This window comes from Tamandua tetradactyla, chromosome X, assembly GCF_023851605.1.
Source record: "Tamandua tetradactyla isolate mTamTet1 chromosome X, mTamTet1.pri, whole genome shotgun sequence".
Classification (NCBI taxonomy): domain Eukaryota; kingdom Metazoa; phylum Chordata; class Mammalia; order Pilosa; family Myrmecophagidae; genus Tamandua; species Tamandua tetradactyla.
Window position 1 is genome coordinate 170792178 of NC_135353.1, and position 17497 is coordinate 170809674.

Here is a 17497-nt window from a genome sequence, read left to right on the forward strand (position 1 = left end):
TCAAGGTAGAAAATGACCTTGACTGAAGTTTAGTGTCATGAACTTTCAACACACACACACACAAACACACACTTGCAATACAATCACAATCTTTCAATAGGCAGTTTAATGGCTATATGATATTTTCCCATCTGAGGGCATTTTAGCAAAATTTTCAGAAGAAGGTGTTCATATTACACTCAGGATCAGATTGAGAATACCATATTCATTAATATGGCATGACTCCAATGCATTGTCCATTTTTTATGTCTCAATTGTATGCCTCACTTCCAAACAATTTTTCATGTCCTTCAGAAGAATTTCCCTTTATACTTTATGCATGCAGAATTAGTAATAGCAAATAAGCGAACAGCACAACTCTCCAAGCAGAAATTATTTTTAAGTTTTATTCAAGTGCTCTGCCAACGAATTAGTTTACTTCAATATTGAAAAAATATACTGTTTCAAATAGAAAAAGCATTTACCATAGAGTTTTCTGCCATGCAAACTATTTACTTAAAACTCTGCCCCAAAGACTGACATTACAAAATAAGTTCCAAAGGGGCAGTTGGTATATTAGTTCTTTCGGTAGAATAACCAAGCATCATTTCACAAAGTGACGTCTCGGGTTGCTTTCTCCTGGTGTATTCGGCTGTTACAAAATCATTTCCTTTTCAGCAGGGGTCGCCCCATTCTGCCAATCTGGGAGAAATCATTATACTATACTGCAGAAGGAAAAAGCCTGTAGCATTCTGTTGTTGAAATTCTTCCAACAAGCAGCACGGATAAGCTTATTATGGACAAAATATATTTCAGCTAAGTTTTGATCAAAAACAACATTCTCATGACAAGAACATATAGTCTAATGATATTCATTTCTCCAAGCTTCTGCAGGAAAAAACACCTCTAGCCCAATTATACTTAACTAGACGATAGGGGAGGATTAATTATGAGATTTGTATTACCTGGTTGATAAAAGCCATTGAATGTATACCCAGTATAAACATACAATTTAGTCATGACAAAAGTCCATTTGAATTGCCCATAAAGGAGATTATTATGAGGTTGGTATTCAAATGCACACTTATCAGTGAATTTTGTCCTTTTCAACATGTTGGCCCCACTCTCACTGTTTTTCTTTTATTGATTTGTTCTTTGTCTTGTTGTTTATGTAAAAAAACATGCCAAAGATTCAATGAAACAATGTCTACCAGTAACAGGACTAGGAAAAAGAATGGGGTTTGCTTCCTAATGAAACCGAGCAAAGTGGATTTTAGGATTTTAAGATTACGGGGCAAAGGGTGATGTGTTAAAGTATTTTATATTAAAATCATGAACTGTTTATAAAAATTTCCTTTGCTGGTAATAATAATGAATCACACCCAAAAATTTCCTCATTCATATAATGGAATTGTGAACTTTATAAAATATGCAAATATGAAGCTAGAAGTTTGAAAAGTCTGAAATGATCCTTGCTATAAATGTTTACTCATATTAATAACTCATTTAGCTGGCAGTACACACTCTTGAAAGATTAAAGAGTCCTTCACAGACGTCATTTTTCACTATAATTTGACTAAAATAAAGCTCTTTCAGATTACTACAGTTTGATTTTTTTGCACACCGCCTAAATAAAGGGCCTGGATTATTATTCCATAGTGTACTTTTATGGATATAGGCTCCTATTATAATTATAATGCAACTGAATGTAGTCAGTGCCCAGAATTAAAGTTATACACTTATTCACTATAATAATATTGGAATAAAGTGTTAGAGAGGCTTCACCAGAGTCTCTCCAACAAAGAAATAACTCTTGATAATGATAATCGTATATTTCAGTCATACATTTCTGTATGTTCTCAGGGAAGCAAAATCCCTTACAATGGAGCTTAGGCACAACCCTGCTTTATTTACTCTCGTTACGGTCTTGGTTCTCTCCAAGTTTTGGCTTGCTTAAAATCTCATGGCGATGTCTGCTGGACTCCAAGCATCTCCAAACATCCATGTCTCTGTTCTCTGAAGTTTCTGTTCTCCAAGCATCTGCATTTGCTCTCTCTGTTGGCTCTGAAGCTTCTGTCATTTCTGACTTTCCCTAAAATGTTTCCTTTTTTAAAGGATTCCAGTAAACTGATCAAGACCCACCTGGAATGGGTGGAGTCACATCTCCGATCTAATCAAAAGGTCACACTCACAATCCGGTGTGTCACATCTCTGTGGAGATAATCTAATCAAAAGTGTGCAACCTACAGTACTGAATCAGGATTAAAAGAATAGGTACTCCCGTAAAATTGGATTAAGATTAAAACATGGCTTTGCTGGGGTACATAATATTTTCAAACTGGCATGCTTATCAATTTATAAACCAATTTATTAAATCCTTTCTTGATCATGAGTTACAATAGCATAACCTCTTAAGTACTTTGTTAATGCAAATTAACAAAACTTCAGTGTCCCTTTAAAAATAAAACACTGGAATTGGAGGTGATGCTATTTAAAGAATCAAAAATACATGGTGGCAGGAAAGCAACAAAATAAATAACTTTTCATGCCAGAAAAAAAATGCAAGTTGTGTTTAACAGGCCAGCCCCGGTAAGTAAGGCCACGTATATTTAATCATTCACCCTCTAACTGAAGTTCTCAGCATTTAGTGTACACTTCTTGTATTCCAGGGTCGCCGAGGTGGAGAACCATCCTACCTTATGTCCATTCCCCCTTTATAATGAGGAATAGCACTCTCTTTGCTCTCAAACTGTCCAAATTTGGAAACTCAATTATAGGACCTCTCTACTTTGAAGACCTCATGGTCAAATGGTGACAGAAATGTGCACACAGAGTGTACTGGTTTGAATCTCTCGTGTACCCCAGAAAAGCCATGTCCTTTAATCCTCATCCAATATTGTGGGGTGGGAGCTTTTTATTGTTTCCATAGAGATGCGATCTACCTAATTGTGGGTGGTAACTTTTGATGAGATGGTTTCCATGGCGATGTATCTCCACCCATTCATGGTGGAGTTGTTTACTGGAGCCCCTTAAGAGGGAACCATCTTGGAAAAAGCTAGAGACACAACAGAGCCCACACAGCCAGAGACCTTTGGAGATGAAGAAGGAAAATGCCCCTGGGGGAGCTTCATGAACCAAGAAGCCTGGAGAGAAAGCTAGCAGATGTCACCATGTTCGCCATGGGCCTTTCCAGTTGATACAGAAACCCTGAATGTCATCAGTCTTTCTTGAGTGAAGGTAACCTCTTGTTGGTGTCTTAATTTGGACATTTTCATAGTCTTGCCTTAACTTGGACATTTTCACAACCTTAGAGCTATAAACTTGCAACTTAAATTGTGTTTTAAAAGCTGCTCCATTACTGGAGGGCAGGTAAGATACAACCACACTGAGAATGGGTGAAGAGCTAATCCAGGATTAGGTAATGACCGATGATGCATAATTGTATTTGGAAGTTGACTCTACTCAGTTGCATCAGTGTCATAATATCCATCTATTGATAATATTACCACCTTGACTGCTATCGCTACGGTTTCATACCTTGGGATATTCAATTTTAATTTTTATTATTATTCTTAGCAAGAAAATGAACATGAATAAAGAAGTGGGGACATATGCTTAAGCAATCATACACAGTGAAAATTCCTTGCCCATCCTTTCCTTCGGCCCATCAAGTCTCTCTCCACGGGGCTTAATAGTATTATGAATTTCTCGTGTTAACCTACAAGCCCATCAATTATTTCCTAATGTATTTTTTCAGAGCTATTTTAATCGTACCTGTTTATTGATAATAAATACACCCATATACCTCACCACACATATATCTGTGTATATCCCAATTTTAACACAAATATCTAATATATGCTATTTTCTTCCTTGACATTTTTTTCACATAACAATATATCATGGAAATCACTGTCATATCAGTAAATTTGGCTTTCCGTTCGGTTTTACAACCTACTGCAGAATAGATTTAATTCACATTCCTATAATAAACAGATTTCAAATTTTTAACACCACGTGTAGTTCCTTTTCACCTTTTTCTTTTTGATTAGTTTTAGATTGGGTTGTTACTCTTTCTTTAAATTGCAAAATTCCTGCAGAAATGAAGGTAGTTTGTGTTTTACCTGACAAATGAATTGGAATTTACCCCTTGATTTTAATTTAAATGTCAAAAATAGATTTTAGGTTGTTGATTTTTTTTAATTCATGTTTTTTTGTATTCTTATCACAGTCTAAGGGGCTATTTTCACTGCAAGATTACAAAAGTGGAATCTCCTGTTATCGTGTAGATATTTAGTTTGTAATAAATATATTGTAAAGGCAAATTTTCATCACCTAAGAGCACAGCGTGAACCATAGGCCATGTTTCTGAACCCAACCTGCAGCTAGGATCCAGGCCCAGACCAACCAGGGTAAAGGATCCTAGCCACAGCTGCCCTGAATTGCAGTGTGTATTTTAAGTCCCTAAGATTCAGGAGTTAACATCATTGCTGTTATATTTGTTATGCAGCATCACGGATAGCATGGAAGAATGCCAGCTAACAAATGTCAAGGGAATGAAAGAGTTTGGAAGTCATCGTGTTGTAATCTGTAATAAAATCATTAGTTGAGGCAACACCAAAAGATGTTAAAGCTTTTATGCCAAAGTTGATAGGGAAGTGGATATGTTCATGGCATCAAAATGTCAGTTCACAGTCTCGCCAAAAACTAAAAGACAAATACTGTATGGTCCCAATGATGTGAATCGACATTCGAGAATAAACTTGGAATATGTCATTGATAACAGAGTCCAGCAGGAGTTAGAAACGGTAAGATAATGGGTAATTGGAGCTGAAGGGATACAGACTGTGCAACAGGACTAGATACAAAAACTCAAAAATGGACAGCACGATAATACCTAATTGTAAAGTGATCATGTTAAAACACTGAATGAAGCTGCATCCGAGCTATAGGTTTTTGTTTTGTTTTGTTTTGTTTTTACTGTTATTACTTTTATTTTTCTCTCTATATTAACATTCTATATCTTTTTCGGTTGTGTTGCTAGTTCCTCTAAACCGATGCAAATGTACTAAGAAACGATGATCATGCATCTATGTGATGATGTTAAGAATTACTGATTGCATATGTAGAATGGTATGATTTCTAAATGTTGGGTTAATTTCTTTTTTTCTGTTAATTAATAATAAAAAAAAAATGTCAGCTCTCAGAGTAAGTTCTGGTTCCAAACGGGAAAAAGACATTACTATGGAGCCATCACGACATTATAAATTTAAACCGGGGGTCAAATTGACTACTCTTATTTTGAAGCGACCTATTTTGTAATCTGCACGCAGTGGGGGAAAATAAATACACAGTATCAACCACACATATTTCTTAGGAAAAACACCTAACTGGAGTCTCACCAAGCCTTTAGTTCCACCTTAAGGTTTATAAGATATGGATAATCAAGGTGATACTGCAAGAAAGAAATCAGAAGGTGAGACAGTCAAGAGGGAAATTAGTGCCAGCTACTAGAATAACATCAATGATGATGAAGTAGAAAGGAAGAGATGGTTTAGGTTAAACACTACTCAGGGTACATAACTAAATGCTATGTGTGGGTCACGACGGTGTCCTTGGTAAACGATGCAGCTAAAGCCAACATTTTAAGATATATTTGGGGAAATAGGAATATGATGTGAAGATTAGATAATATTTTTAAAATATCTTTGTGTAACCTCATCTAGTGGGTATAGAAGAAATGCACTTACATTTTTAAGATGTTTACGGTAACATTGATGGGTGCATCTGTAATTTATGTTAACCAATCAAGCAATCCATGATGAAAAGGAAGAAGGCAGAATGTTACCATCTATGAAATATATATTGATTTCATTATCTGGTTTTCAATAACTTTGTGTAACATAATGCCCACCTTTTCTTGATCTTTCAATATTTGAATAAGGAATCTGTGTATAACTGAGCTTTATTTGTGGCTTCTGTATTGCAAGGCTCTATCATTTTGCCATATTATCATCATATGGCAAATCATATCATATTATTACTCAACAGCTTGAAACAATGCTTATTTATAACCTCAGAGTTCTGTAGATGATCAGTCCAGGTGGGGTCCTCTGGGGACTCTCTTTTAAGATGTGGGCCAGGCTGGGCATCTGTGGGCTCTGAAGAAGAATCCACTTCCAATCTCATTCAGGGTATTGGCAGAATTCAATTCCTTGCACTTATAGCTCTAAGGTGTCCATTTCCTTGCTGGCTGCCCACTGGGGGCCAAGTTCATCAACTTGAGGTAGCCCTATTGCTTCTGACATGTCTTGCTTCATCTTTTCAACAGCAATGGCATATCATATCCCAGGTCTTCAGTCTCTCTGATGGCCCCTTCTCCCACCAGCCAGAAGTTCTCTGCTTGTGAGATCTCTTGGAATGAGCCCATGTAGATAACACTTAGTTTAAAGTCTCTGCTGTGCAGCATCACTCAATCACTGGGGAGAGAGCCATCTCTTTGTTTTCTAGGGAGGCTGAAACAAAGTACCATAAGCTGGGTTGCATGAAACAACAGGATTTATTGTCTCACCAGTCTGAAGTCCAGAGGAACAAAATTAATGTGTTAGCAGGGACAAGCTTCCTTCAAAGTTGGGAGGGAAGAATCTATTGCATCCTTCTCTTAGCTTCCTGAGGCGGAGAACAAGACTCTCTTTCTAGGGTTGCCCAGCAACTCTTGCTGTTCCCTGCCTGGTGGCATAACTAAATCTCTGCCAGTGTGGTTTCTTGCTGTTTTCTCTCCTCTGTGTCCAAATTCCCCCTTCTTACAATGAAACTAGTCATATCAGATGAACTGCCAACCCTACTGCAGTAGGACCTCATCTTAACTTGCCGAATTCCAAGTTAAGTGACTCCAAAGAGTGATGACTCTCTTTCCAAATAAAGTCACATTCCGATGAACTGAGTATTAGAATTAGAACTCCAACATATTTTTTTGGAGGGGGATGCGATTCATTCCGCAGCATTCATCACGTTCATGGATTTTGCTTCTGGCTGAGCAGTTCCACCTTTTCCTGCAGTCTTTCTTGTCACTTCCTTGGCTTAGATTCTGATTGTCCATCAAGACCAGCAACATCTAGGATGGGACAGCTGCAAACTAGAGGGAGCTCAAGTTATTACCAAACATCCAGCTAAACATGAAACACTGATCCCTCACTGATTTCAATGGTGGCTAAATAAGAAATGAACCTTGGTTGTGTGGAATCTGAGATGTAGGGTCTCATGCACGAGTACTCACCCTGCTCCTGGAAAGCTAGAAAGTGCTCAGAATGAACAGAAACTCTGTTACCTTCTCAGGGGGCTTCCCCAGGCTCCTGAGATGACTTGTTGGAAAACAGGGCCGGAAAACCATGCATTGTGAGGTGAGGTGGTGCCCACAAATCTGAGTCATTGTGGTTCTCCCACACAGAATGAGTCTCATCTTCACACCTGAGTATTGGGAGATGATGTCATTCCACTTAACATAGTAGAAAACAAGTTGCACCATATTTATAGTCAGACCTTGTTGAAACCCATATATTTAACTTACTCATCTCTCCTACTATGATCTTGTGCTCAATCCCTACCATAGAATACTACTTGTTTATTGTCTTTCTTAAAGATTAGAAACTATGCTTTCCTTAGACCAGTCTTTGATGAAGAGGGATGTGCATCTCCATTTTACTCTCAAAACTGAGGCCACCATGCTCCATGGAATAGACTAATTCCAAATCCTAGGATGTTCAGGTGTTCTCTTTTCTCCTGTTATCATAGGAGATACATAGATCTGTTACACCTTGCTTCATTCCCTTATTTCCTCCCCCTTTTTCCTTCTTTGGTACAACATTATTTCCATGAGATAAATGGAATCAATATATCAAAGCTCAAAAGGAACAATTATTTATTGCACTAGCATAAGCCCATTTTTCTCGGTGAGTCTAGTTGGGATTTTTCTAACTTCAAGAAGGCATTGAGTTCCTTTTTGCTTAGTTGTCAGGAAGATGGAACAAATACTAAAGAGAGAGGTGGTTTACCGCGACATAGTTGGCTAAATCTAACTTGGGCGGTTAATCAAGCTTCTTTAAAGCCGATTTTTTATCTGGCTGAGCCAATCTGCACAGTGGAGAAATTGGCAAGTGAAAATAAAAAAGAATAGCTAGTTAACCCAATAAAAGGGCTTTTCCAACTCCCTGTAAACTGTTGTGATCTAGAAGAGTTATAAATAAATCGTTAAAAGAAAAATAAAAGATGTTAAAATGAAGAGAAATGGGGTCCTATGAAAAGGACAGAATCCTGTAATAACATTACGCTAGTAAAACAATTAATTTAGGATTGCACACACTTCTGAAGGCATGTATCGATAGAACACTCACAGGTTCAAGCAATCAATATACATTTCTATGTATTTCTTAGTATTCTCAACATGACTTTAAAAAATAATAGAACAATAGAACTAAAATGCAATTCAGAAATGATCTTCAACCCAAGCACTAATTTGATACAAAAAGAGCTGTATCCAGTAGAAAGCAGCTAATTTATAATAAGTATCAATGTTACCGATAATTCATGTAAATAGACATCTTTCGATTACATATGCATGTATTCGCAGTAGGATATGTTACCTAGAATATACATTTTACTTTAGAGAGTAATTTTGCAATTACGGAAAATCATCCCCTTTCTTTCACGATGATATATCCATTAGCTGACATATATATTTTCTAGAAATGTCCAAACAAGGCAATTGCTGCAAACTTAGATTTGAATGACTTGTAATTTTCTACTTTAAAATATTGGAAGAACTGTAGCTAGAGGATCTATACGTATGCAATTTTAAAAATGACATTAGGTTCAAAGTGTATAGAGATGTTCTTTTTTACTATGCTTTAAATGAATTAATAATTCCCCAGACATTTGCTTAATAAAGCTGTTGAGAAGCCTGAGAAGAGTGTTGGAACTGGTAGAATATTTCTTCTCTATTAGAATATTTCTTCTCTATTTCTTGGATCTCTTGGAAATATTTGACCTCTGGAAAGAATGCCCAAGAATGGACATTTCATTATTCTCACTCTGACATTGCTGAAAGTACAAGGAATACAGCCAAAATCATGGCCAGAATTTCTTCCTTTTTCCCATAGTTGAGAAACATGTTCTCTCATGGCCCAGTTTAAAGGAACAGGTTAATCCTACTTGAATAGATGCCTATTATGGCATCATTTGGCTGTTGACAAAGGAGCAGTAAAGTTGTGGGAACACAGCGGGTACTCCAACAATCCATGGGTGGGGTCCACAAGACTGCTTTGTAATGCAACAATAGATACCCTCCCCCTAAGACTGTAGACAATTAAAATCAGGTTAACTCAGAACATTGAGTAAACACTAAACAACAGAGTTCTTTAGATAGACTCTTTGGAGATGATTTGGCTTGAAATCAACTTCTGAGCAGATATGAGGACAGATATTGAAGAATACCTTTGCTTTTTTGGGGATCTATACAAATGAAGGTGGGATTCATCAAGGTAATGTTTGGAGAATGTCTGGTGGGGCAAAATATGGCTTTGAAGTGACCACCAAATTCATTTTCTCTCCTACCCTTCTCAGCATATTTCCTGATGCAATTAGCCATTCTCCCACCTGTTAGAAAGACCATGCTCATTCCATGAATTTAGAACAGGTCATTCATGGAACTCAAGATGGAAAGATGTCAATCGCTGGCTCTTGAATTTCAAATTCCCCACACAGCTGAATGGGTTGGAAGATGACAGATCAAACAAGGAATGCGTCTTCACATTTCTAGACAACAATTCCAAAGACAACTTCAGGAAAAGAGATGACTTAGAGGGGTGTTTAGGGAAACTGAAATGCTCAAACTCCTGAGTCCTCTGAGCCAAGGTCAATTCTCTCTTCCTCTGTTCCCAGATACAGTTCATGGAAAATCCCAAAAACTGGCATTCCCTGAGACAGCATGGGAGCTGACATAGATCATATGATATGTCTAGGCAGAAAAATCCACAATATCTTCTCAATGGCCCATGACCCAACATGGAATGAAAGAATTCGATTGGCCCCATGCATTTAGAGCATGTAAAACATGGTCGGAGATGCATTTAGGCTGAAGGTACCAGGAAAACCGTGCCATAACAATCCCACTTATGAAGGCTAGACCAGAACGACCACATTTCAGGAGCTACCTCCATGGAAAAATGACAATGTCAAATGCCAAATGGACCTTCTTCTTCCAACTTAATGATCTGGTAAAATCTTATGAAAGATGATTAGTATGAGAAAATGCTTTGACTAAAATAAATGTTCAACTCCTTAGCGGAGGCTAAAAATAGAAATTTAATCCATCCTTATAGAAAAAGATGCTGATGATTTTTGAGAATTTTTGGACTGAGCCTTACCTTTGAAACCCATCCTACCATGAATAGTGTATTGATTATTTCATAGTAAAAATATCACTGAACCCCCCCCCCCTTCCATTGTTTTCACATACTGACAATCTCCCCGGGATTGTTAATGGAATGAAATCCCATTGCTGAACTTATTAGTATTCTTAGTTTCAAATTGTTTACCTGCAGGGAAAACGAGTCAAGGATGTAGGAGATGGGGGAAAGAAACCTTGGAAATGGTAACATGCAAATAACTGAAAAAATTAGTGCTCAAGATGATACTGAACTCACCCCTGGGATTTCTTCAGAAAGCTGCCCTCAAAGTTTAGCCTCAGCCAAATGTCTCCAATACTCTGTTGGTAATTAGACATTGATTCAACCTGTCAATGACTATTTTACTTCTCATTCTTTCCCATGAAATGCGAAAAGTATCCAGTCAGAATTAATCCTGAAGCCAAATCCAATTGAAAACATTTTATTTACAGAACGTCTGCAGTGGAGGAAAATTAACCTAATTAGAATCTGAGAGGTGGAGATGAATTTTGAAAATAAATTAGGTTGATAAGAAATCTAATATAATTTGTCTCACATATTGGTTTTCCTATGAGAATTTATGTCTGCTTTCTGGGGTAAGATGAATGTCAGCGTTTCAAGGGGAATTGGTCATCTTTTTTACGGGAGGTCACTGATGGGGAATAAAATGGAGCAAATCAGGAAGTATAATATGCATATTATAAACCTTCTTATTTAATCCTTCCACACTATTCCTTATGTTTGCTTTTGTGTCCTCTTCTCTGTTTTTAAATAATTTCTAAAAGTGTTAGCCATTTTATTCATTGACCTGTGTTTTCTCATCATTATATCCAAGCTGACACTCCTTCATCCAATAAATCACTTATTTAACAAATATTATAGGCATTGTATTATGTGTAAGGATTCTGTTAAATACTAGGGAAATATAATTGAAAATATCATCACTGCCCTCAGGGAATTTGGATTCCAGCAGCTGAAAAAATGAATCAGTGCTACATACTGCACCTATTTCATATGTTCTGTAAGGAAAGGGTGTACAGCATTCAGAAGAACATAGAAGGCACGATTGCTAAGATGCTGTGGACAACTCAGGGAGGTATAAGGTTTCAGTGGTATTTGTGCTACAGACTTATTTTTCTTTCTCTTGGTCTTATTTTTGTGAATAACCTGGTGAGATTGTTCAGTGCAGAAGGACAAGTGTGAATACCTGGTATTGAATTAATTCTTCCTCCCTGTCTAGTTGACAAATTCAACCCATGCGGTGGCAACTTTTGGTTACCAGAACATTCTACCCTGAAGTTAAGGACAAATCAAGGTCATGATGCAAAGGCATGTCAACTTGAATCAATGAAACTGTAAATTAACAGTGAGACAAACTTTGATTACATAGCATAAATATATATATATAAATACATATATACCTATCTTTTCTTAAAAAATGGAAAATATATATATATATTTTTAAAAAGGTAACTTTTAGTCAAGGAACTTTCTGCTGATAAATAAACGGATAAAACTTTTCAGCTTTGTAAATGTCTAGTCTAGACATTTTTGCAGACATGGAGATATTAATATTAGTTAAAAAAAAAAAAAAAGACCTTAATGGAAAGGAAGAAAGTCGTCTGTTTTCCTCAGGTCAAAGTGTCTGTATAAAGCATTGTCATAGAAAATGAAATCATTCATAGGCAAGAAGGATGCAGAGATTGAGATTTTTATGCTAAATCCTCAGAGGCTCAGGAGATAAAACATTTTTCTGGGTGTGTCATTCAATTACACCAATAGGAATTTAACTGTGATGACTAACACGAAAAGAAAAACAACGATGTAACAAACAAAAACACCAGCCTGAAGGGATCAGATGAAAACTGCATTTCATTTTCTAGTGAGCGTACGTGGAGAAATATATCTGCATAAAAAGGAAGGAAGTGAGCCTTCTCCTTTCCTACTAAAGACAGAATTTTCTCACTTGATTTATTTGAAATATGCTCATCACACATCTGCAAGAATTTATATGATTAAACACTTCAAATCACTGCACAATTCTGCAAAGTTCTAAGTGCCACTTAATATTTAATGCATTTAAACTTACTTGTGTACACAAACTGACATGTGTTTTTAGCATAGAGATGGTGAAAAAGAGCCTCGAGTTGTGTATATAGGCTTGGGGATTATTAAATTCTCAGGAATTCTGTGAGCTGCTTTGTGTCAATGGATAGCTTAATACTGACAAAAACTGGGAAATTTATATCAAGGAACTTGGGAAATATTACAAATCAGAGTTGTTCTTTTTTTAATTTTTCAAAACCAGTTGCTAATCATTTATCAGCATACACGGACATAGAGCAAACCTATTCGATTTATTTCCTGGATTTTTAAAAAGCCAGAATAAATCATCACATGCCATAACTAACTTTATATTTGTAATGAATTTTTAGCCTTGGTGTGGCTGATGGAATTTTGGGTTATTTAATTGGTCCAAGAGTGTAATCCACAGTAATGTGAACGGTATCTATTCATTTCTTTCTGCAACTGTCAGATAAACATAACAACTGGGTGTCTCATGAGGCATCACATTTCCCCAACAAAAGGAAGTGACTCGGGCTTCTGTTTCCAGTTTCTCAACCCAGCACCAGAGGGCAGCTCAGATAACCCATCCTTTCCAAGCAGATTCCTTTTGACTACCCCAACACAACTCAAAACCACTGAAGATAGGAATCAGCCAAAGTCCTTCCAACAGCCAGCCAGCAGTGAAAGCATTACCCTACCCTGGCAGAGCTGACACTCCACCGCTCATCCAAAGGTGCCAAGTGCCAAGAGCCAGCAGCAAGGAGAATCCTGCCACAACAAATAAACGTTAAAAATATCCAATACATAAATAACCAGTATCCAGTATACCACAGCCACAATAACAAGGATTCATATGAAAATCGCTTCTCAGGCAAGAGCTTCACTTGTCATATCAGCAATATCACAGCTTCAATGATAAAACATAGCAAAAGACCCTAAGAACGATGAAAGTCAAGGAATACTGAGATGAATCAGGTGTTGGAATTATCCGGCAAGGAGTATAAAGCATCTGCCACAAGAAGTTATCCAGCAAGCCATTACAAATGTTTTTGGAACAAAAGCAAAACAAATTTAGGAGAGAATTAGAGGTTGTAAAACAACAATAAAATGGAAACTATAGAACTGAAGAACACAAAATCAAAATTAGAAACTTACCGAATGGGATCCATCGCAGCGTGGAATTGGCAAAGGCTTAGATACTCACCTTTAAACAATGGCTTATGGACACTCTTCAAACAGAAAGGAAATTATGGAAGAAATCCTGGAGCTTCAGGAAACATGAAGCTATAATAGATACAGCATAAATATGGATAAATATATTAACCTATATTTCCCATCATGGGTTCTCTAAACCATATTTGATGTTTGGAACTAAATAGAATACCATCTAATATATTGCACACAATGATATTTAAAAGTGAAGAGGGTCAAAGAACTTAAGTAGCAGTAAGGTTTCTACTTTTCCCTAAAAGTAGTGAAATGATGACTCCAATTCACTGTGATGTCATGTGTATATTTTAATATCGAGAGCAATCACTAAGAAAACACCACAATGAAATGCATGTGTACATGAGACAAATTAAGGTGGAATCTCCAAATTATTCAGGTAACCCAAGAGGTTAAGAAAAGGGGGATAAAAGACAAACAAACAGAAGAACACAAACAAGAAACATAAAAAGAGTAGATGTGAGCCATAACATATTGATAATTCTTTTAAATGTAAATGGCCCAAATACACCAATACAGATTTCAGGGATTGGGTAAATTACATGGTTCACCTATATGCTCTTTCCAAGAAACTCAATTAAAAAAAATGATAACATTATTGGGTTAAGGTAAAGGGATGAGAAAGTTATACAAGGCAAACTAATAAAAATTGGGACTAACTATACTAATACGAGTTTAAATAGATTTCAGAGAAAAGACATTTATTACACAATGATAAAATGATCAATTCCCCAAGATAACATAATAATCATAAGTAGGTATGCCCCAGGAACACAGCCTCAATATACTTGAAGCAAAACTGATGGGACTGAAAAAGGAAGAGAAAAGTTCAAAAGGATAGTTGGGACATTACTGCCCTCCACTCTACAACTTCAATAACTACTAGAAAGAAAATCAGCAAAAATATAGAAGATCTGAAGAAGCCAATCAACCAAAAGTTATAATACATATTTATGGAACCCTGAACCCAACAAGAGCAGAATACACACTTTATCAAGCTCCTAAGGAAGATTCACTGACTCAGATTGTATATTGGGACTTGAAAAAACCTCATCATATTTCAAATAATTGAAATCATACAGTGTGTATTCTGAACATAATGAAATCAAACTAGAAATCAATTACTAAGGAAATTAAACGTCACACTTCTAAATAAACCATGGGTTAAAAGGATGTCTTCATTAAAAAAAAATACATGTATTGAATGAAAATAAAAATACAACATATTAAAATATATGGGGTGATGTTAAACAGAGTTGATATTAGAAAAAGGAAAAACTCAAATTAATAATTGAGAAATTAGAAAGGCAAGAGCAAACTAAACCCAAAGCAATCAGAAGGAGGCATATAATAAAGATAAAGAAAATACTGAAATTGAAGCAAGGAAAATAATAAAACAATGAAACAAAAAACTGGCTCTTAGAAAAAAATCACTAAAATGTATATATTGGAGCAAGACTCATTAAAAAAAAGAGAGGCAGTGGAGAGGATACACAGATGACAATATCAGGATTGAAATAATGAGTATCATTATAGATCCTGCAGGCATTTATCACGGAAGTATTTTCATAATAGAAGAATTTCCTAATAGAGGAATATTACAAAAAATTTTACTTATCTATTTGATGATGATAGCTTAGAATAAATGGATTAGTTCCTCAAATACCATACACTATCAGAACTTAAAAAAATGAAATAGATTCCTGAATAGCTGTATTTCCATTAATAATGAATTCATAATGGAAATCACCTCCAAAAAGAGAAACACTCCGTCCCACATCGTTTCATTGGAGAATACTATTAAACGCATAAATATTTGGCACATATTCTACGCATACTCTTCCAGAAAATACAAATGAAAAGAACAATCCACAAGTCACTTTAGGATGCTATAATCACCCCGATTCCAAATTCAAAGACACAAAGAAAACGACAGACCCATAACTTCCATAGTATTAGAAGTATGAATCCTCACAAAACTAAAGCAAAAAATTCAAACCCAATAACGTATAAAAAGATTCATACACAATGAATTTATTTCAGGAAAGTAGGACTCGTTCAAAATTTGAAAATCAATGTAGTCAACAACACTGCAAAACGTTATATGATCAAATCAATCACTGTAGAAAAAGTATTTGACCAAATCCAAACCCATTCATGACGAAAACTCTTGGCAAACCAGGAATAGAGGAGAACTTCCATAACTTGAGAAAAAGATTCTTCAAAAGAAAAAATCATACCCAATTGTGAATAGCTGAATGAATTTCATCTGAAACTGAGAAAAGGCAAGGATGTCCATTGTAACCACTTATTCAACATATTACTAGAACTTCTAGGCAATGAAATAGACAAAGTATATAAAAGAAACACTTTTTTTTACTTTTTGGTCTCCAATCTTTCCAAAAGATTGGGGAGGGACAAATATAACCGTCCCTATTTAGTTGACATGATTGTTAATGTAGACAATTCCAAGAAATCTACAAGAAATAGTCCTAGAAATAACATGTGCATTCATGGTTGGGGATTTCAAGAACAATTCCCCAAAATCAATGTGATGTGATGATTTGAACCATTGATTGTTTGCTTTGGATGAATATTATGGTGTGTGAATATATCTCAGTAAAATTGCATTAAAAATTAAGAAAATATCGATCTCATATTTATTTACACCAACAGTGAACATTTGGAAACCAATATTTAAAACATGCAATTTACAATCACTCCAGAGAACACAAAATACTTAGCTATCGATTGAACAAAACTGATAATCGGAACGCTCAAAATTATGAAATGTTAATGTGAGAAACTAAAGAAAACCTAAATAAATGAAATGCATACTGTATTGATGGACTGGCAACTGTCTAGATGCCAGATCTCCCCAAATTGATGAATAGGTTTTAATACATTTCTTATCAAAGTCCAAACGATGACTTCTGTAGAAATAGAATTACATGGTAAAGTATAGGCCCCAGTATAGCTAAAGCAATGATGATAAATAAGAAAATCAGGGGAACTCTGCTATCTAATATTAATGCTTGCCCTATACTTACCATGATCATAAATATTATCAGAGAGACAATTCCACCATTTTAGATTTTTCCTTCTAGCTGCTCCAAGACCCTGGAGACTGAAAGAAATATCACTATATTGATTCAGCAATCATACTCATTGTTAAACCCAACTTTTCTGTTATAACTCCTTATCTCCTTTGATCCTTCTCCCACTCTTTAGGGATATTTGAGCTATGTGCATTCTAACTTTTTCATGTTGAGAAAGGGTATCAACAATATAGGATAGGGGGATATAACTAGTCAAGGTTCTTGGAGAGGCTGATTAAACTGATATTTTGACAAAGAAATTCAATGGAGGAAGGGATAGCTTTTCAGCAAATGGCACTGGAACAGGCAGGCATACACAGACAACAAAGAAATAAACCTCAACAAACTCTGTACAAAAATTAACTCAAAGCTGATTATAGACTCAAATGTAAAATTTATTTTAGAAAAAATCATAAGAGAAAACTCTGGGGATATAGCACTGGGCTAAATTTATTACAATTTATAACAAAAATATGGACTATAAAAGGAAATTCTGATAAAGTAGAACTCACTTAAATTAAAAATGCTTTTTTTAGTGGACATGAAAAAAGACAGGGCAATTTTCATATTGGCTTTTGACCCTTTCTTTCAGACCATGGTAGTTTTAGAGAATTTTCTCTTATCAATCATAGCATTTTATTTAAACTATAATTATATTACATCATTCCTATTCTCTCATCCTAA

The 17497-nt window shown here is 35.8% G+C and overlaps 1 long non-coding RNA gene across 1 annotated transcript in view; it reads right to left on the reverse strand.

Annotated features, from left to right (window-relative positions):
• LOC143670173 (uncharacterized) overlaps window positions 1-17497 on the reverse strand; it is a 172627-nt gene that overhangs the window by 129890 nt on the left and 25240 nt on the right. The window contains exon 2 of the long non-coding RNA XR_013169292.1: window positions 13693-13772. This is a non-coding gene — a long non-coding RNA (uncharacterized LOC143670173). The remainder of the gene's footprint in view (window positions 1-13692; window positions 13773-17497) is intronic.